Source organism: Strigops habroptila, chromosome 8 (genome assembly GCF_004027225.2).
Source record: "Strigops habroptila isolate Jane chromosome 8, bStrHab1.2.pri, whole genome shotgun sequence".
NCBI lineage: Eukaryota > Metazoa > Chordata > Aves > Psittaciformes > Psittacidae > Strigops > Strigops habroptila.
Genome location: NC_044284.2, coordinates 48,282,353 through 48,305,460, shown reverse-complemented (window position 1 = coordinate 48,305,460; position 23,108 = coordinate 48,282,353). Strand labels below are relative to the sequence as shown.

Here is a 23,108-nt window from a genome sequence, read left to right as displayed (position 1 = left end):
AATGACATCACTTCTAAGTGAAGAAGATGGGGGTAAAGACACGGAGTCATGCTCTTCTTCTACATTCCTCATATTTCTGTGGATTTTAATTTACTACTTACATCAATTGATACTTTCATCTATTATTAAGGATTTAATGGGTCCTCTTCTCTCTGTTGATTACACTTCAGGTAAGATGCAGGAGATTCTCAGCAGAAGGAATGTTACTCAATAGCTCTCCGTCACTAGCTATTTGCTAGTGAAAACCTTAACGGTACAATTTTTTTGCATGCAGTTCAGTGTTCTCTGTTCAGGCTTGAAACCCCAGACATTGCTTAGAAAAATACTTGTTCATTTTATATCTCAGCTATCTTTTCAAACAGTAATTGCTGCTTTTCGTCCTCCTTTCTTTGGAACTTGTGCATCTGCTAGGAATACTGTGTGGAAAAAAATCTATATAGCTTATCCTTTTGATGGGTCAGGATCCACAGTACTCAGTTATTTAGAAATTTTTAGAACCTCTTGATATGCATCTTTAGATAGAATTTTAGCGAGTAAATGTTATGCCTTTACAAGCATAGAAATACTCCCATTTCTGATTATATGGGACACGACTCAATAGGAAGCTTTTACAGAGTTTTGGTAGTTTTGCATCTGGTCCTTCTTGAATCAAAAGGTAATTTCAATACATTTTGAATGCAGCTCTCATGGTTGCAGTGTGCTTTATTAACAGAAAGTCAGGCCTATCATCAAAAGAACTAACCTGGACCAAAACAGACTCCCTTTTAACTCAACAAGAATCAGACTGCAAATAAGAATTTAAAAAGAGAACTGGTATTACTAGCCTGGGTCAGAAGCCAGAAGATGAATGAAATTAATCCAGCTGCTATTGCACTTAAAAGCTAATCTCATGTTTTTTGGTGCTAACTCATGAGTTCTGGCTGTTTACATTACCCATGACTATGGAGGCATCTGGGAACCTGACATCAAATATTCAACTTTTGATCTTTTTCTCCTAGTCACAACTGCAGCTCCCTATATTCACCATCCTCTGCCACTTGCTTCTGGCACCTTTTGTGCTTCAAAGCATCAGTCTGGTTCTGCTCACTGGCTTTTGCCACAGAACCAGATTCTGCACAACCGCTGTCCATTTTTAGCTACTGTCTTCTGCACGGGACTGACTGACAGTTCTGTTTTCCCTAATGACAGTATTATCATCAGGTATCTTCTAGGACAATTCTAGGACAATAAGGCAGGGGAGGGGGCTGCAGAAACAGAATCAAAGTCTTAGTTTCTTTTCATTCTCATTTACAGAAAGCAGATTAAAGAAAAATAATCAAGGCATTGCAAACCATAAGAAATACGCCTACATCCACATCCTTTCTTGCTCATAGGCCAGGTCCAGCATCTGGACACCTTAATGTTTCACAAAATAACTCAAGACAAAAGTATTTTTGCAGCCCTATACTTATCCACCTCACTTAAAAGCTGACAGGCGGTGAGGAAGAATACATCTTACACTGGCCAAGAAATGGGAACTGCTAGGAGCCCTGCTGGTACAATACTCCATAGATCCTAATGGCATGTACAGATCTATAAACTTTTGTAATCCAGGCAGAAACTCCTACAGCTTTGCCTGGAATAGGGAGCTAAATAAGTGTTAGAAAGAAAATAAAAGCCTCTAAAAATGAATTTTTTTATTCTTTTTTTTAGGGGAAAATGTAAATATAGCTTTTGTGTTCCTCATATGATTTATTGCTACTTTGTATCTTTAGGATAACACAAGTCCATTTTGTTGTTCTACTGGATAGCACTTTTTTCCATGTATGGTTGAGTATAGAATAAACAGGCTCATAACTGCCAGCGCATAACTTACTGCCAGTGTTGCCTTGGGGTCACGTTAACTTATACACCTAATTATTCTTTTTTTTTTTTTTAATGTTTTTTAATTAATAGATTTTCTTACATGTATACATTTAGCATTTTCTTTTTTAGCTGACATGGTCTCCTTTTGGGGTTTTCCCTGTAGGTGTGGGAGAAAAAGATTGATGAATTATAATTTGATGAAGGTAGTTATGGTAGCAGAAACCGAGAAATGGAATATTTGCAAAATGCCAGAGGTGAAGGAATAGGATACACATGATTAAAGTTACTATAAAATCGAAGCTGTCAAACCAACAATAGCAGTAAAAGAGAAATATTCAAGCAATGTTGGCTTCCCCAGAACATTCGGTGGTGCCATGAAGCATATTATTTAGGCAAGTCTGTTAGGAATACAGGAAGTTTGGATTGGTTATTTTTCTCTTTGACTACAAAAAACATATGTTGAACTATAAACATTGTTTGCTCCAGGATTTTATCCGGCACAACCGGGGATTGCAATTTCCTAATAGCATTCACAGTGCAAACATTTACAGCAGCCTATACAAGGACTGACTGAACAGAAGAAAGGTAAAGAACCTGGAGACGAGACCTGGAGAAACAAAGCAGAAGCAGAAGAACCACAGAGAAACTGACTTAGCAAAGGACTGAAGTAAGCAGGCTGTAACGGCTGTCTTTAATATAAAGTACATTTCATTGTGATCAAATGTGCACAGTCAGACTTTTGGAGTATTGGTAGCTGAGTCACCCAGCCCCTCAAGTGAGAAGGGGCAAAGGAGCAACTCTAAACTAACTTCTCTCTTAAACATAATCTAGAAATTAAAAAAAAAAAAAAAACAACAAAAAACAAACTAAACCAAAAACCTTTTTCTTTTGTAACTTTATGTCAAAATTTGTTGACAAGAACTTAATGCTTTGCTAGAAGTTTGGTTTCCCCTTAAAGACTAGGAACAATAGGAAAATGTGTCCAAAACTCTATTTTTTATTTTTTTTTTTTTTAAGGCAAAAGAAAACCCTAGATGAAGCTTTGTGCTTCATTTCATTTATGCAGACGAAACCCTGTGAGCAACCCTAAGACTGAAGAATCTCAGGAGATACACATATTGCTACATATCAGCTAGCCTCCCTCTGGCAGAAGGCAGGTACGCAATGGAGAGACAGTTCCCATACAGGATAAACTCATGTTGTTCCTTTTTTCTGTCTGCTATGAATAGCTATTGAGAAAGAACAGAACTATATCTTATATATTCCCTTCAGAAAAGAACTGAAGGGAATAGCAAAAGAGCATGATGACTGGAAGAGGAAGCAAAGAAAAAATATTACAAGTGAAATGGTTAAATATGAGTGATAGGAAGAAAAGCACAGTGAAGAAGGGGCTATGGAAGAATAAAACAGACACGTTTTCAAAAAGACAGCACAGAAGCTGCTGAACGATAGTTCAGACCAAGCAGCTTTATCTGCTAGCCCAGGGAAACAACATGTTCCTCACATGGAAAACCTCCAAAGGTGCAGGACGAGGTTGTAGAGCAGTGATGATGAACAGATTTGGAGTCTAGTGTCACATTTAATGTTAAAAGAGCCATGTCTTGCTGCTCTTTTGTGCCAGCCCAGATCTCTGACAGTGCTAAAATTGACACTGTTGCCGATGGTTTGCAAAAAGGCTGTGAGAAAACTGACATAAACCTGGAACTCAGACCAGATTAGTCCAAAAACACTTTTAGTGATGCATTCCAAATGTTCACCTTGCACTTTTTTTCAGTGAAACAGGTAACGTACAGACTTTTTTTTATGCACAGACTGAGGAATTGGTTGAGTTTGACTTAGAGATTTAAAAGCAAAAATAAAAAATGCAAAACCCCAGCAGATACAAACCTACAGCTGCATTCAGAATGACACTAGCAAAGGACTCATACCAAGGAAGACAAACCAAATACTTCCCTGCTCAGTGTAGTTTTCGAAGAGATGCTTACTAAGTACTAGAGACATGTCTAAACATGGGCTTTACTGTTTTACATTACACAGTTCTCCATCTGAAAGTGAACTAAAGGATTTCAGGTTTAGCCCTGGAATCAGCAGAATTATTCTAGTCACATTGCCAGGGTTATTGGCTTACCTGTTTCCCCCCAGTGCAGAAACTGTAGCAATGCATTTGTTTCCATAGTGACAGGTGGAGGTTTCCCTGCTTCAAGGAATGAGTTGGGCGGCAATGGAGAACACTCTTAGCTAATGACAGCAAAGGGCCTTCAGGGAATGATCAGGTACTAGAACTCCTCCAGGAGCAAGTACTTTAATTTTAATGTCCGGCCATTAAAGCTGAGATTTCAAAGCTGTCTAGAAATACCTAATCCTAGTGGGACTCTGGGCACCAAACTCATTAGGGTTCATTTTTCAGTTTATCTAAACACAAAGGTAAAGGTGCCAAATATTAAGTTTTCTCATGAAGACTTCAATATATATACATTTAGATTTAGTTAAGTAATTTTTTTTGGTTTGCATTAAATGAAGTTTTTATGAACACAGTAAAGTAACACTCCTAAACACAATGTACTAGCACTTTTGATATATGCTAGACTATTTATGTCCCCATCTGTTCAAAAGACACCGTTTGATCCTTTATTCCTTCAAGTACTTTATTGTGTCCTCATTATGTATCCTTGACACTACTAGCTGTATTTGGACACTGAAGTATTTCTCACATTTTAATGCAGTCTTCATGTTATCTGGTTTTTGCTTTCATTTTCCCTCAAGGCTTTAGCAGACAGTGGCCATGTCACTGAAAGCAAGGTCTGGTACTACCAAACAAAGCTTCAAAAGCGATCTAAAACCAAAGAAATGCTTATTGTTTATCTTTTGTGTTCAAGCTCATTGAAACCTTATTCAGTAGAGTACAGTGATTTGAATGAGGAAATTAAAATTAAACAGCTCCTACAAACTAATTTTTAAAAGGTAATGCTAAAGCAAAATCAAAGTGAATTGGTCTTGGATCTATCCAGTGACCAAATCTGATTTTCTATTTTCCTTACATAAATTCTAAATCCAGGCAGCTAGTGAAAGCATAAGCTTTTATTTGAAATAGCAAACTTGCTAGGGTCTAGGTGGAACAGACAGAACTATGAAAAAACAAATCTTTGGAACATACAAAATTCACCTGACCTTGTTTTTACAAACCCAAAGCTCCTCCCAATTTGTGACAGTCTAAAGTATGTCAGCAAAGCTCTCTATATTACAAGTCCTCCAACCACATTTCTGGTGACTAAAAGCAAAGCTATAGACTCTTTTTCATGAACAGTCTTTTGATTTTTTGACTTAGTCAAGTCCAGCATGTCAGAGGGTGAGAGCTCACACAGGGATTTCAGGAAAGACATAAGATAATGCCCGGTGATACAGTTCTGCAAACATATTAATTACCTGTGAACACAGGTGAAAACTTAAAATGAAAAGAATTATTCTAGAATCCACCACACACAGACACTGAGCTGCTGGGCTTGCTATCCACAAATTCCTTCCTGTATTTTACATACTGTATTATCTGTTACAGCCAAGGATACTTTATGAGAAAAAAAATATAGTATATACCCTTACATGTTTGCAGGCACTTGTATCTCCAAAAATACCATAGGACAAAAATACATTAGTTGTGGAGGAATTATGCCACAAAATACTAGTTCCTTGTACCACAAAATTAACAGCATCCATTCTCTACCAAAACAAAAGAAATACTTCAAAACTAAGCATGTCAGTCGTGCACTGTATTACATAAAATGTGTAAAATTGGAAAGCCATCCCACAATCCTAACATAACACAGTGTTTTAAGTACGACAAAAAATAACTTCAAAGACCCAAATCATACCTGGAATACCGATTCCACAAAGGCAGAGGATGGACTTTAAAGTGCGATTTAATGTTTCTGTTGTAAAATATAATTTTCTCAATTACTGAATGTTCATATGTGCAAAGAAATCTTTGTAGTCTTTTCTGGACTCTAATGTGTATTAAGTTCTAATCTCCATTTTTATCTTTCCTATCAGAATCTTTTTCCTGTTCAAAGGGAGTAATCTCAGGATGAAAACTCTCCAAAGAAAAATGGATTCAAAAATGTGCATGACACTGTTTTGTCCAAAACTCACTTGTTTAGGTCACCGTAGATCTGATATGATAAGGTAAAAAATTCCATCTGAAATAACAGGCTTTGGAATATATTTATAGTGTTATTTCTGTAGTTCTTAGTACTTCTGTGGTACTGAGGCTGTTCTTAGACAAAAAAGAGATTGCAGCATGAAAGCAATCTCATTCCTTCTCCCACATCTCCTTCACCAGAAGCTCTTTAGCAAAGAAAGGCAGTCCAAGCATGTAACTATAGTTCTATCTATCACAATGTTCCTGCCTAGAAGCTGGAATGCAGTACCAATTTTAACCCAGATCTAATGCTGAATACCTGGCTTTTTTATTGTAAGAGAAAAGTTTGGAAGTTTTCTTCAGGCATTCTAGTTTTGCTTTCATACATGCATATAAGTAAAGAACGACAGTGCATGGAATACAAGTGCTCCTTTTACAGGAGAGACAAAATCTTTTTATTTCAAAGTAATTTTAAAGATCATACAGTGAAGAGAGCACAGACTGTTATTCCCTACAAATAAACATTCAGAACTATTCTTAAAATTAGTAAGGAAATAAATTTTACTCTATTTTTCAGTGGTTATTTTTGTATTGCTGCACTTCCTGGATCTAATCAGGGATGAAAGCAGAAATATCTGTGGAATACTGGAAAAAAGCCATACAAGGGAGTTGAAGTCCAGTCAGAAATATTAAGTGCCAGGGTCTAAAAAGCGTATTCTGAGAAAATGCAATAATGACGACACAGTAAGGTTCTGAGATGAGCGACCTGTTGGCAACTGCAGCAAAGATCTAGAGGTTTGCATACAGCTACTGAGGATAATAATGAAAGCAGGAAATCTCTCATTAGGAAAAGAATTCTTTAGCTTTGATTTTAGAGAAATTATCTCGGCACATGAAAAACACTTTCCACGACATGCAAGGGGAACCGTAACTTGTGTAAGGAAGGAAAGTCCCAGCCACCTCCCTTTCCAGGTCCAAGGCATCAGGCTCACTCTGGAGCACTTTCTTTCCTAGAGAAGCAGAACACTTTGTGCCTTTCTCCTAACAGCATGTTTGGCCACAAGATAATTCTGCTGGATTGATGACAGTACCATATAGATTAAATATGAAAACTCTGAAAACAGTGATTCACATTAACTGTGCCAAAACTTATGTGCAGACAAAAATGATACTACATGGACAATGACATGAAAAATTTGCTTGGTATTTCTACAGATGAAAAGTGGTAAAAAGGTAGCGTTTCAAACGTTCTAAAATGATTATAGTTATTACAGTTTGTCCTCAACATAAGACTAAGTTTTTATAACATGAGACAGAGATTATTTGTGGTTTGGCAGCTGAACTGAATGTTCCTCAAAAAATACTTCAGAGCAAATAAAACTTAAAGTGATTAGGACTTTTGCAGCTGAAATGAAATAAAACCAAAAAGCTCTCTTTTTCTTACATAAAATTGCTAAGAAAATGAAAGGACAGATTCCCATAACTGAAGACAACCTCTTTTTAATAAATAGATCAGTTGGTAACAACTTTCACCTGACACACAGGAAATATGGTTTCAACATATAACTCCAGCTGAAGAAAGAGAGCTGAACCCATTTTGCTAAAGCAGATGTCCTGACCACCAGGCTAGAGGGTAAGCCTTTACCTTAGATTCTCAGCGTAAACAAGGACTACAAATTTTATATATCTTGTAAGATATAAGAAAGACATGCCTTTCCAAATGTACTTTTATTTCCAATACTCAGGTACCCATTTAAGAATTAAGTGTACTTGCTTGTATAATCACACACTATACCAAAGCAGAAATAGATTAGGTTTGAATTTGAGTCTTCTACCTTTTACCTGAAAAAATAAGCATTTGAACATGCCCCCCTTCTCTTCTACTTTGTATAGAGTCTTTAGTGATTAAGACAACAACAACAACAACAAAAGAATAATCTTCTAAGTACTTCATCGAGTCCCTGATCTTCTGAATGTTGAACTATTTCAGGTAGAAAAAAATAGCTTAATATCAGAGGGTGGGTAGTGTACATGTTAAACATCACAGAATCTTAATATGTGAGCTTCTAATCCCCTTAGACAGGTGTGTGTATATAGGTGTGCAGTATACATGTGTACATATGTATATATATGCACACGTATGAGAGAACTGACCTTTGATTTTCCACGCCTTGAACAAACATACTTCTGAACCACACAGGGAAAAGGCAACAGCAAACTAGTAACTAATTAAGATATAATCCTCATAGATAATTTTTCTTCAGATAATTCCAAGCAGATGTTTTTTTCAACAGGGAATGCTTGAAATTCTCCATGACTTTTCCATTGGAAAACTAGGGAGGAGTCAGATGAAGCTGATCCAACCCTTCACGGACTGTTATGATTGGCTTTCTAGCCCTTTGAACCTTGGAGCAGCAAAACCAGGCTGTAATGCAGACCAGAATCTGGCTTTAAGCCCTTCTGATTTCAGCAGCAGCAAATAAGATTAATATAGTTTTGAAAAAGCATAATGAACTTCATAGGCCTGATAGATTTTCAAAGTTAGGGCCAAGTAGTTGAATGTGAAGCCACACATTTCTTAGAGTGTCTGGATTCATATAACAGAGGTCTTTATAGAAATTTAAGTGTTGACAGATAAGATGGAATGCTTTCATGTATTTAATGTCTCTTCCACCCTGCTAAATGAGAATTGTAGTGCCACAGTTTAATGTGCTTGTAAAGAAAACTACCTTATAAAAATTTAAAATCAGCTTCATTTTTAAAAATGTAGGAAGAAAGAAACGTTAAATAAACATAAACTAATGTTATCTAAAGTATTTCAAAGTTATAACAGTCTCAGTGTTTTTTTTTCCTGTCTATTCTCAGCATTTGTAACAGAAGTTGTTTGAAATGCAATTAGTGAGAGAAGTTTGAAAGGAAAGCTTGACAATTCTGTTCAATAAAAATATTTATTGTTATTTTACTGGTCTGAGAATGTCATGATTTTTCCTCTGGGGCTCAGAATTGCACTTTAATACCTTGATAGATCATAACTGTTAGGTTATTATAAAACGTTGACAGATAAGGCTGTGATTTGTGAAAGCTCCATATGAATTTTGCCTTTAATTTCTGTTAACATTTGACAGAGCTTCATGACATTAGAACCAGAAAGTTCATTGAAATTCAGCAGTAGTTGAGTACCTTGCATACATTTCTCATTTACAGATAACACTTGTACATCTCTTGACACAAAGATTCAAAATTAATCTCGTCAAAAGCTGTATGAAATACACACTGTTTTATTTCATAATAAAACTGAATGCATCAAAGGGCCTCTGTGTTGGTAAATTACTCCAGTCGGGCATAGGGAGGATTTTTAATTGGTTTGCATCTTTCCTGTTCTGACAATGTTATATCAAACACATCAAAAAGTAAATAAATGACTGAGGTTGCCCCCAAGGTGGCATGTCAGCAGCAGTGTTCCTGAAAATTATTACCAAAATCATGAATGGTTCATACTGACTAACAGCTTCTGGAATTTTTTTGTTTATTTGTGTAATAAAGTATGAACAAGCTTTGTGAGTAATGAATCAATATTTAATGAAGTCTAGCTTTCATAACTGACATATTTACTGATTAACATAATCAGCTATTTGAAGAAAAATATGCCAATGCTAATATAACAAAATAAATAACATGCAATAAATAATAAGTACACAATAAATATACTAATACAACAATTTTGGTTTTCCCCAAATTTTGTGCATTAGTCCTACCTTATTGACTAGGGTGAAGTATTATTCAAAACTGCTTCTATATCAGTGATTCGTGGAAGATGGAGAGGTAGCCTGGAAAGAAATTATGTGCAGTTTTTAAAAACTGCATCGTATCAGGGCACTTCTTCAGAGGTCCCGCAGAGGGAAAGCAACCCATCAGGGAGAACAATACTCCCCAACAACAAATCAGCGGTAGAAGCTAGAAGTCAAGCAGCTGAAGCCTAGTAATTTACAGACTCTCCCTCAACAATCTGCAACACAGTGTGGATAAACCAGATGCCTTGCTGAATATTCTTTCAGCCCTAGAAAGAGCATTTCCATATTCTTGCTCAAGAGCTATTGCAGAGGTTATGATTTTTCTATTTTTTTCACCAGTAAATAACCCAAGGTCTAACTTATCAGATATTTCTTTTTGAAATCCTTGAGATATTTCTCAAGGATTAAAAGCATAAGAAAATGTCTAATAAGAATCAAATTTTCTTCATCTCATGGACCCCATTGACTTTAAACTAACATTGGTTTCAACAGAACATGCAGACTAATGGCAGGTTCATAATTTCATATAATAGTTGCATCATCTTTACTACTTTATTTCTAGTTAATTATCACCTTAGCAGAACTGAAAGCGAGAACACCATTTTCACCTTTCTAGGTGGGATGAAGTTAATCCAACTCTGTAACCTGCTTCATATTTGAAAATATCAGACAGCTGGTATTCAGATCACAGCAGAAGGTATTTAGTGGAAACAACTGTCAGATTTGATTTATTTAGCATTATTCAGATTTACAACCAAGGGCTTTTAACTGATGTGTGAATTCTAGAGAGACATTTAAATGCCTTTCTGCTATTTTGGTTGTTTGTTATAAAATTTTGTCTTTGACAAATCTACAGAAGTGCATTATCTTTTATCATTGCGACCAGGGTCCTTTCGATTTTGTTGAAATGTACATGACTTGGGTTGTGTGTTTATTTAAACTAGAGTTATATGAGACATTCCTTTCTGAGCCCACACTTTACAAAGGAGTTCCAATACACTTCTAAGGTTTTTGTTCCATCTGCATAAATATTCACGTAAGATAGCAGGTAGCTAGGTATATTCTGGTGATAAATATACAGGGTCATTCAACCAAGTACTGAATGTGGATTTTCAAATGCCAGAAGTGTGGATCTCTTCCATTTCCCTAAAGTAATAATTTTATTGACTACTTTTATATAGGCAGGTACCTTACACTGGGACAGAAACTGTAGCTAATGAAATGTAGCTAATGTATTGCAAATGAAATGCAATAGCTTGAGACATGGACCAAGATTTCAATTTTTTTGGATGCTGATCTGACTTGATCTTCGAACCTCCTAAAGTTATGTTACCAGTATGAAATAAAATATTGTGTAAAAATAGGCATGTTTGTTAAAAAAAAGAAGCAAAACGGAATGGGTAACTTCATTCAAATGCCAGTCTTCAATAACTAAGACTTTGGCATAGGCAAAGTATTGCAAATAAGTATAAATGGAACAGTTCTTTGCAACAATACAAACGAATGCTGTGAAATAAGAATTTATCTTTTCTTTGGGTTTATCCTGAACTATTTAGAGGCAAGTGTCATACTCCTTGATGTCTTCCACTGGAGTAACAGCATGCCAAAGAGAAAAAAACCAAACAGATACATATGAACATGATCATTGGAGGATCCTTCAAATGAGCATCACAGGGATAAGAAAAAAGAGAAACACTATTCATTTTTGACAGAGCTGTATGTACAACTCTAAGTGATTCATCTCTAGATAATCTATTTCAGATATAAAACTAGTAAGACCTTTCTTTGAAACATAATCTAGTCAGATAGAGATGAAATCATAAAGGTCAGGATACATTCTGGAATTCAAATACATACTGAGGTGCCAAACGCATTCAACTGGAGAAATTTATCCTTAATGTAATTCCCATTCCTGTTCCCTAGACCTTTGTGAGGAGGACTGGAGTGATTCTTGTATTTTCTTATGCTACTACACAGGAAAACAAGAAAAAAATCTGTAAATGTCTGCCAGTCTAAGAAATGGTATTGAAGTGGGATTTAAGCCACAATTACAGAATAAAGAGACTAGGGATAAATATATGGCTGAATTACAACCATCAAAGTACCTCTACTCTGGAATCAGATCATATGCAAATCACTAGAGATGCAGCCAAATAAGAATGTATAACCTTTTATAACATGTCCAATAAATTTTAAAAAGGTACATTCTATACAGATTTAATGTTTTTGGCTTTTTTTTTTGGGGGGGGGGTGGAGGGGGTGGAGGGGGTGGTTTTTTTGGGGTTTTTTTTTTTTTTTTTTTGTTGTTGTTTGTATTCGTTTTGTTTTGTTTTTTCTATATAAGTGATTTTTTAGTCTAAATAAAGGAACTAAGATTAGATTCTTCCATGCTCTATTTACAGGATTTTCAGAAGATGTAAAGTCACTGCAGTAGCATGGATTCCAGCAACTAGAAGTATTCTTATGGTAAATATTCTGGGTATTCTGTCATTACATCTTCCACAACTAATATTCATTCAAGCATCGTGAAAAAGAAGAAAACTGATGCATGTGAAATAGCAGCTGGCATCCAGTTATGGCCAGCCACCAATAAAACCATTAACTACACTCAAGTATAAAATAAAACTGTACAAACAGAAACAACTTCTGACAGTGATCTATAGCCCCACTTCAAAAAGGAAATCTTAGTTGAGTGACACATGAAGAATTGTAATAAAAAATTAGAAGCTCAATACCACAGTCCCAGGCTACATCAATCTTTGTTTCCAATGACAGCTTCTGATTTTGAGTCAAACTCTCACTAGAAAATCGAGGTAAGTTCTTTTGCTCACCAATGTCAGAGAACGGCATTCATGGCATGCATAATTCTCCAAACAGAAGAGAAAAAATATCTAGGATTTTTTCCCAACAATGATCAAAGGCTTAGCCTCACACAGTCTTTGAAAAGACCTGGAGGTGACTTCTTCTGGATGTCAAAAATGTTGATCCAAGCTCAGTCAAACAGGATCAAAACAATGTTGTGTATTGTTTTCCATACCATCTCCAGCTTTTATACTTCCTCTCAGCATCTGTGAATATAGCACTAAAGGACTTCACCATAATCTCATGTTCTCTTCTACTTCCACTGGGAGATGAGAAAAATGGTAGATACAATTTCTCTAATTTAAACAATAACATGGTATTGTTTGGCTGTTACATTTCTATTTTCTTACAAGTTGATTATCACCACAATATCCAGACTCTGCCAAGAATTTAAAAATAAATAATGTCATTCCCTTCTCCAGAGATTGAAAAAATGAGATAGAAATGTGTGTGTGTGTTGCATGAGAAATTTAATGAGGGAAAGCCAATTCACTGAGCTGAGTTTTGCTGAATGCTGTGACTTTGAGAGTCATTTTTATTTATTCCTGTGGTAAGTTTCATTAGCTTAGTTCTCCTCTCTGTGCTAGTGAGATTTCTTCTTCTGGTCACAGCTTCATGATTCCAGTGGAATGGAGCTGTCAGAGCTTATAGCAAGGAGTATATTTAAAATATATAGGGCTCTGAATATGAGGGAATAAAACAATCTACAACATATATTCACTAGAGAGCCCGAGTGGAATGCAGAACAGAGAAATGATGTTTTCAGTTCTTTGTAATTTCTAGCATTTTGAACTTTCATCATTATTTGCAGTTTCTTTACAAAGAGTGGATTATAATAAACACATCTGGAGGTCAGAACCCATCATTGCAACATCTGTGCTCAGGAGCCTGAATTATACATTTGTGGAGTAGTATGTCCCAAAGAGCAATACAGATTTTGAAGCCATGATCAATCAGAACTCTGCAGTAATATTAAGGGAACCATGATAGCTATATAATATACCTATACGATATACACCATGTAACATATTTTTAAGGATTCCCAAAAGAAGAGCAGGGCTGCTGAGGTCACAGACTGAAACATGTGAGAGTGAAAGACTTTGGTTCATCAACACTCCTCTAACCTCTCCATCTCCCTCTGACAGGCAACAATGTTCTCCTTTTCCTCAGATAGTCCCTCCATTTGTGCCTTGGTTCTAAACTACAGGACAACAAGAGTAATTTTCACATAGCATAGTCCACATTTAGGGCTACAAAAGAGCCAGAGGGACTGAGAGACCATATTTACAAGGCACAGCCTCATTGCCACCAAATGTCTGAAATGGGAACGGAAACTGGTGTAGGCTCAAGAGGCAAGAAACAGGATCCTCTCCTGCAAATCAGTGGCTCCTGCCTCTCAGTTTCTGTCAAGGTCCAAGTTAAGCAAAGAGTGCTCAACTACTAGAAAGCACATGATCTTTATTTTGGTGAAAACTAGTTATGCCTGGCTTTTAATTCCTGGAGAGTTCAGTGGTAGCTGAAAAGCAGTGCTGTTGAACACTGCTAACTAAGGCAATAGGGTGAGGCGTACATGGTCTACGGTGAGGTGTCCCTGCCCATGGCAGGGGGGTTGGAACTAAATGATTTTAAGGTCCTTTCCAACCCTAATTATTCTGCGAATAGTCTAAACATCCCAGGAACTTGATATCCAGTTTGAAAGACCCTCCAAAATCCATCAGTGAATGATAGGTTTGCCAGGTATGAGACATTATATGGAAGATCCCCTTGCTGTATGGAAAAGCCTCACAATCCAAGGGAATATAAAAGAGGACAGTTTTTCCTTTATTTTGGGGTCAATAGTACATAAGTTTGACATGGATGTAATGGAGTATATGTCGTATGCCATGGTTTACAGGATAGGTAAGCAATTTATCTGTTCAAGAGAAGAGAAGATTCTAGTCAGTAGTGTATCAAAACACCCAATATCTCCAAAACAGGCTTGTATTCAAGGATGCAGAATAGAAGGGAGACATAGAGGCATCCAGGGGACATGTTCTATTATGATACAGTTTTGTTTGCTGGCCTTTTACAAACAAATCTAAAAACCTAAGCATGCATACTGGCATATTACTCACTATGCCAGTCATAAAACACCATCTTAGGTCAAGATGGTTACCAGATCCCTACAGTCTAGGAAACATATCTTACAAAAAAATAAACTTACAAAGTAGTGGTTGGAGAAGCTGGAGCAAAATAATTTTTCAGGTTAGTTAATTCCAGATTCTTCACTGGAATTCTCACTCCTCTCAGTAAAAAAAAAAAAAAGTAAAGAATTAAATTTGAATGTCTGATCAACTTGTCCTCCTCTGATTTTTTCATCTATACTCCCATTAATTCCTTTAAGATCCATTCTTTCTATGAATTAACCATACTTCAAACAATACCCTGAGAATTCTTTCATGTCTTTGCTTTGTTTGTCTCTTCACTCCTCCCTGCAGTTTTATACTTTGCTGTTTGGGGTGAGGGTTTTTATATCTTTTCATGCTCCTTTTCTTCTATTTTTTTAGTTCATTTTCCCCAGCTTTTGCTTAAGATTTTAATATCTTTGTTAAACATGTCTTTTCATTTCATTTCAATCCTTAAATGAATTGGTTGAAGTAGAACTCTTTATGGAAGAGTTGCAGAGAAAATATCAGGATCAATGAGCTTATGGAGGAACCCTAAAAGTAGCTCTGAGAAGAAACAGTCATTGGCTGGAAGATTTTTTTCAAGCACATGGCTGTGGATAAAGCATTTATACGCTTACTATGAACATCCATCTTCTGCCTAATCCTGGAGATACTTAAGCTTCATTGGCTCCAATGCAATTTTTCCAAAACACTTAGAATTGAAAACTCAGGAATCAACAGAACATTTTAGTCTAGACAAGGTTCAAGAGCTTGACAAGCCTGACCCAGAAACTAACCTGCTGAATATCAAATACGAAAGCAGGAATCTAGCACAGTGGAGAGAGACCAGAACCCAAGACTCCACTCCTGGCAACTGTCCTGATCACTGAACTGTGGATCCATGTTTCTCCGCTCGCCAGTTTTCTGCATAACGGTACAGCTGTACCAGGAGAAGAATGCATGCCACTGCTGCCTTGCTGGTTTGGTAGGCATATTCCCAAGAGGTAGAAATACCTACTTACATCTGCTCCACTAGACAAAAGGGATTGAAGTACAGCAAAGTCTGTGAAGACACTACGAATCGAGTACAAGCCTGCATACTAAGTGCTAGATTGTTATAGAAGAGTACTTCCACTTTTATGCGTATTTTAAAAGATAGCAATACTTGAAACTTGTAAGGGGAGGAGGGATGGTAGTATAGACACCTACCTGAGGAAGATGACTCCCTGAGGCTCTGATTGATCAGTCTTTACTTTCCTATAAGCCAAGCCATGATGGCAGCTTTGAATCCCATCCTGTGGTTTTTAACTCCCTCATGCACTAATGCTGAGAACCTCACCACCCAGCTTCAACCTCTGGATTCACCCTGGATGTCTAACAGATGAAAAACAGACAGCACAACTCATGCCTTCCAGGGAATTTAGCCTTTTAGAGTGCATGCCTTAGCACTCTTTCTAAATTGAATAGCATTATTTACTGCCTAAATACAGATAAGTCTAAATATGAATATCCCTACACTCAAATGAACTAAAAGATGGTGGTACAGCTTACAGGTACTACAAATATACTTGCATAAGATGAAGATTTAAATTTCAATTAATAGAATCAGCTCAAAAGACTGACTTCAGACCTCAATATTACTGAAGAACAACAGGCACGAAAATTCAAGAGTCATTCTGCAAGCCGCCCTTAAAGTTGCCCTTAGTTACTGATGAGCCGAATGAATACCAAGTTATGGCCTTTTCTGGAACTAGCTAGGATTTGAAATTTCAGTCAGCCTTTTCCATTTTTTTTCCTATGTCTGCTTCCTACATTCCAAATATTTTGTGAATTTCCATTGGGTTAATGATGTTATTCTTTTTGGTGAATGTCATCTGTTTGGTAAATATCACCAAATGTCATGTGTTTGGTAAATAATGTTAATTGTGTGCCCCAGCTAAATAAAGAGGTCAGACTATTTACATGAGTCTTAAACTGTTTATCACATGTAGTACAGAGGAGCTTGCCTGTGCTACAACCATTGGGAAAACAGATACAGGAGCAACAGGCAGTTATGATCATAACCTAAAACATAAAAATACTCTAGGATTCTGGCATAACTGCAATAACTAATTATAGGTAAGTTTTGCTCAGTAGTCCCAGCCTGGAAAACCCAGGGTATCAGAAGGCTTTTTAAAGTCACTACTTTTGTCACTTTCTTTGGTAAGAGTCAGATAACAGCTGTAGTGAAGAATAATACTTTCGTTTAATATGCTTATTATTGGTTAAGCCAAGTCCTTGGTAGGTACTTGGCCAAGAAAACACAGAAAGATATTCAGGTGTCACTGGATGTAATTTTGAAGTTTACACACTTTTTTAGCCTGGCAAGCAAAAATATTTCACCCAAGATATTATGCATGCACAGGGCTGCCAAAAATATGTTTAAATGTTACAGATCTACAGTGCCATCTGGCCAAGCAGCTTTTCAGATATAGTCTAGAGACATAAGAGAGAGACACTGCTGGATATCTCATAAGGTACATAAGGGAGTTCTATTTCTAAGGTATCAAAGATCTTATCTCAAATACAGCAGACCACTGTCAAAAGTAGCCACCATTATCTTTTCCAAGAGAATAAAGGAAACAAAGCAGGAAGGAGAAACGTCATAAGTTCTCATGAGTGTAATATTTTCATGTATGTACTATGGATATATACATAAATATACAGACCCACACATATATTTGGATCTGTCCCAGGTGACATGATTTGTCACTATTCCTACTGATGCCAGTGGGACTAATATTAGAACTAATAATGTACAATGCAAAAGAGGAGAGATAAATGTCAGTTATTCCTTAAAAGACCAAAAAAAAAAAAAAAAAAGAAAAAGAAAAGAAAAAAAGGAGCATCAGAAATATGTCTGCTCAATCTATTTCTCATTCACCTTCTTGATGCTTTAGATACTTTTAATTACCTGTTGTAAAACAGCTACCAGGTACCATTTTACCAGCTTTATAGCTTTGCCTTTGAGATCATTCAGTAGTGTGGCTTCCCTCTAATCTTCTTCTTTTGCCAGCATTCGTAACCTCTGCAGAAATAATTTTCCAGTGAAGAGAAGATGATATGTATTTCAAACTAAGGAAGTTTAGGTATTATGCAAGGGACAACTAGCAACTTGCTGATAAAAGCAAATGTTGCATAACAGCAGAAATTAAGAAATTAAGAATCGCTAGAAACTCGTAAGATTTAATACAATCATTTTAATATTGGAACAGACAGGGTGGAGGAAAAAAAAACCACCACAAAACAACCGTAGTCAGCAATACACTCAAATGTAGCTTCTTTTCCTGCTTCCAAAGATTCTCAGCAGACCATGCTTTCACAAATGCATTCGTATTTCGTCAATGCATTTTCTCTTTTCATCATTTTGAAAATAATTCTTTTTATTAAAAGACTGAGTTTTATTAAAAACAACACTCAGCATGAAACATTCTGAAAGACTAGAAGTTAAGTAGTGTCATGCCACTTCATAAACAAATTTTTATAATTTTGAACCTTTCTTAAAGAACCATGACTTTAAGTCTCCGGGAGAGAGAAAACTCGGGGGGAAGGATTTAGCTGGTAAACATGATCAGGGATTTTTTAATCATTATAAACCTTGCTATAGAGAATAAACACAGATTTCATCTCTATTATTGCACAAAAATGAGGTAGACTACTCTAAAACTGACTGGCTAAGGATAGAATCAGTTTTAAAAGTCATCTTAGAATAAGCTGATGAAAAACAACTGTACAGGGTATAATTTTGGACAATACAAACAGGTGCCTTCCCAGTTCACAGTGCCCTGAAAGCCTGAGTTTTGGGGGAGAAACATTAAGAACAGTATTCCTGCTGCACTAGGAATAATGTAATTCATTAAAATAAATAAATAACCATCCATGCATTCTAATTTTCTGTCACCAACACAAACTAATTGAGGAGGTGGGCTTGTTATAAACTCAGAGGAAGGCAGTTATCCTCTTATCTGGCTTGCTTAACTGGGTCTCTGCCAGAGCACTGAAGAATCTGTCACTGAACAGAAAAAGCGAAGTCTATCCTGTGTCACACATCTATAAATAGGCATGTATGTATATGTATGGGCATGTCTCCATGTATTTCATTTTCTAGTGCAAATAAACAAGCACATTTAAAATTCACTCCAGAGCATTTCCAACAATTAATTTTTGGCAATTTTCAAACAAACACAAGGGCACTGGAATGTACAGCCTGTGTTCTATTCACAAGAATATAAATTGTATGCATCACATTCACTTGTTTCAGGTACACCTGGCTGATAGTCACTGCCTGCCCACGTTACCCCAATACGATGAATGGGTTTCATATTTTCTGAGCTGCCACCTTGACTGGCAGAAAGAAAGAATATACATGCTCACCATGTATATATGAAGACACATTTTTATATATGGGTGTCAATATAATATAAAGCACTAATCCACCACAATCCTCTACATAAAGCACTAATCAAACTTATGAACTGAATAATTCAGTATCTCTTCTTCACTATCCTTTCCACAGATGCAGGAAAAGAGAAACAATTCAATATTGATCTGCAAGCCCTCTTGCCCAGCTGATGAGTGGAAAATTCAGTTGCAACAGCCACTTGGGCCTCTACACTTGATGACTCTTCCTCCTTCCTATACTATCCTATTAGAAGAATCTTGCCTGCTGCTTTTCCTAAGGGGTCAAAAAGAAATTTAGTGTGATTATATTGGAGCAGACACAGTCCCTGAATCTTTTTCACATCAGCCAAGAAGCTCTTTTCCTGCTTATGGCAGCATCCCTCTCACTCTGCCAGCAAGAAACACACTTTGTGAGGCCCCATAAAGAAACAGTAATCTAAGATAAAAACCTCTTCTTTTCTGTCAGAATTAATAAGAAATGAACCTGAAGTATTCTGCTGACAAGGATGAAAAGGCAATATTTAAATTAGAGCAAAACCTAGTATACCCTGTATGTAATTTGATTAAACAGAAATCTAAGTGATCAGTGTTAACAAGGGTCCACTTTGTTTTCTGATAAACAGAGAAACGTTAAACAAATTCTTCCCAATTAAAAATGCGGCCAGACTGCCTGCTGCTGCGTTCAGTGGAATGAGGGTGGCCTTCACGGCAACGGATGCAGCAGCAGCTGGCAGCTGTCCACCGCGGTGCAAGGGAGACGCAGCTCTCCTTGCTCAGGTACTTATCAGGGCCTCCAGCAGTGAGGCCGGCACCACAGAGCCCCTGGAGAGCAGATCCCTACTGCACCCTTTGACAAGATAGCTGGTGGCTACTCACTGTGTCTAAATTACAAATCCACTTGCACGAAACAGAGCCCGCCCAATGCCAGAAACCAGACAAAGCCTGTGCAAAGAGTCAGCCCTCAGAAGGGATAAAGCAGATCCTAGAGGAGAAACAGTGATTAAATAAAGTCCAACAAATGATGCCAATAAACAAGTTTTCAATTACCAAAGGACACCCAGCCAGCCAAAAAGAGGCTGCTAAAAGCTATAATCACACCACTCTACAGTACCCACTTCAAAAAGTGCAGAAACATATAATATATTTTGGCTGGAAAAGAACACGTAGAACAGACTATTTAAGAAAATTGCAACCTGCTACAAAAACAAGCTTGAGTGCCTTCTATTTAAGAGAGTGGGGCTGCATTTCAGATCCCATTTCTTACTTCAGGTGAATTATATCTCTGAATCACACAGCAGTTATCTGCCTGCATCTGTTTTTCTTTGACACCATTATATCCTCCTGTCCTTGACACCCTCTGAGACTGACAAGCTCTGGGGACTGCTAATGGGGCTAAATTTTCCATGAATATTTGCTTGTATTTATAAATGAATTTACTTAAGCCACATTAATGTCATTTGTGTATTTGCTTTCTGAAAAAAAAAAAACCAAAACCTTGTTCATTTGGGTTTTGCTGGCATGAATGTTTACTAAAGTAAATTCCAAAGATGTAGCCAGAAGTATTAGGATCAGAAAGAGGCTTTTAAAATCAACTGAAGTGTGTCAGTGCATTTATATTTGCACAAGACAAATGCTTCTCACTCAGCCAAGGAAGAGAAAGAAAATTTGGAGATTTCTTGACCAATCAAAAGTAACCAATACAGCATGAGGCATAAACCCTGAAAGCAGCAAATTGTTGTTAAAGAAACAAAAGAGTTTCACGTATTACCAGACAGCATTCATATATTTTTGCAGACTGATAGATTCAAACATGCAATATGGTCATATCTGACTACATACAGACGAGAAGTCTATACCTTATAAGAAACAGAGTTTGTGGCCAATCGTTCATTGAACTGAAATAATCCAACACAGTGTTTCACCATTAGGTCGTGCCTCTAGTGAGAGAATAAACGAGAATTTCATGTCACAAGGTGGTTGATCAATGGCTTATCGGATACAGCCAAGATCCTGACAGCATTTTTTTGAATCATAATGGCATCTTTTATCATTTATGCTCCCAGTAAAGGTAATAGACTGATGCTGCCCAGATTTTTTTACATTCGATATGTCCTCTCTCTGTTTTATCTTCAGGCCTTGATTTAACTCAATAAGCAACAGGTTCCCAAGTACAAGTGTTGGTGACAGTAACAGCACTCCTGCTTATTAAATGGATTGCATTCTGATCTCCTGGTATAAACAATCATCATTTCATAAGGGAATCACAGCTCTGACCATCTAGATTTTGCTACCCTCTTTTTCAGAAAACTAAGCATTAAAGTTGTTGGAGGCCAGCCCTTGAAGCAGCTGGACTGATGTTGATATTCACACAATGAGTGTGATTCACAGAAATACACTCCCTCCTCCCCCAGTAGAATTCCCTATAGAGGAATTTAGGCATGGCTAGTCAGATCAACATCAGCATGCCTCCTCCTTGGCAATAAGGACATGACGCCTAATGCCTGAAGAGAGTTATTAACAGAAATAAGTATATTTTTCTTGGTCTTGTAAGAGACTTGGGTAATTCAGGTATGACAGTCACAAGTCACAGAAAAAGTCCTTTCAGACTCCAGATTGAATTTCCTTTGCTGTGGGTTGCCTTTAAAACTGTGTAATTGTTTGCTTTTTGTTTTGGTTTTTTTTTGGGTTTTTTTTTTTTTACAGATAAAAACCCTGTGACAGGCAAGAGTTTTAGGATTTCCTAACAATAAATATTTTGCACAAGAGTTGTATCATTAGCAGATTTTCACTACACACTTGGAGTCATAGACAAATTTCAAAAATCATCTGGAATGAGTGGTGCCAAATTGACCTGAACCATTGAGTGGTCTTGGTTTTGGTCTCCTGTTTCCTTTTCCTACCAATACCAAATTAGGACATTTCATTAACCATTCACTGGCTGCATCAGTCCTTCTCTTCACTATAATAGTCATAAGCTTTGTTGTACTCCATGAAACTAGAAATAGTGGCTTGAGAAAATGGTGTCTTTCTATATTAGATCTCCACAAACCTACAATTGATAATATTTTGATAATGTTTAAGCTCCTTTACTCATTCTTCATGAAATACTCCTTTCTCCATACAACACTCTCGCTGTCTTTCAAGTCTTCATATAATCACACAGATGTGCTCTCTACCTCTTGAATAGACCTTTTAAATGTCTCCTAGGATAGGAGCTCATAATCTATAAGGGATTTATTTGTTTTCATAAGCAAATCTATATTTGCACATATACTGTGCTACACCAGATCTGAAACACCATGAACCATCAAAATTTTTCCTGAACTATGTCAACCTGTTATCTCACAGTAACAAGTCCTGGGGAAGACAAATCTGAATACGGGTTAGAACATAGAGCATAGGGGACTCAGAACAACTAATTTTTCTAATTAAAGTACTGTGCAATTCTTAAATTATTTTGCTTTTAATTCCATGTTCACACAACAGCAGACTAACTGTAAATTACACTTTATTTGGTTTGTTCTTTCAGTAATTTGTAACACTGGAAGAAAAGAAGTGCATGTCAGCTCAACAAATTAAAGTCAAATGTGGTTTTAATCATTTTCACTTTAGCCAAGACCATTAGCATGGCACAATTAAGTAAATTCTAGAAGCTAGCAGAGGAGTCTGTAAAGCAGAGCTGCCATTCCTGCTGCTGAGCAGTAACTGGGGAACTGCTGGGAAATTAAGACACCTGTAGCTTCTGCCCTACACCTGGCTCTTGTCACAACAGGCGCAGCAGCACCCTTCCTTGACTTGACAGAAAAGGAGTTTTTTTTTTTGATGCTCCCACCCAGCCTGACCACATCCTACCCAACGCAAATAGCTGCGTGGAGTATTTTCTGCCCTTCG

General features: G+C 36.9%; 1 long non-coding RNA gene across 1 annotated transcript in view; it reads right to left on the bottom strand.

The window, feature by feature from the left end:
• LOC115612057 overlaps positions 1-23,108 on the bottom strand; it is a 251,982-nt gene that overhangs the window by 45,259 nt on the left and 183,615 nt on the right. The window lies entirely within an intron of this gene.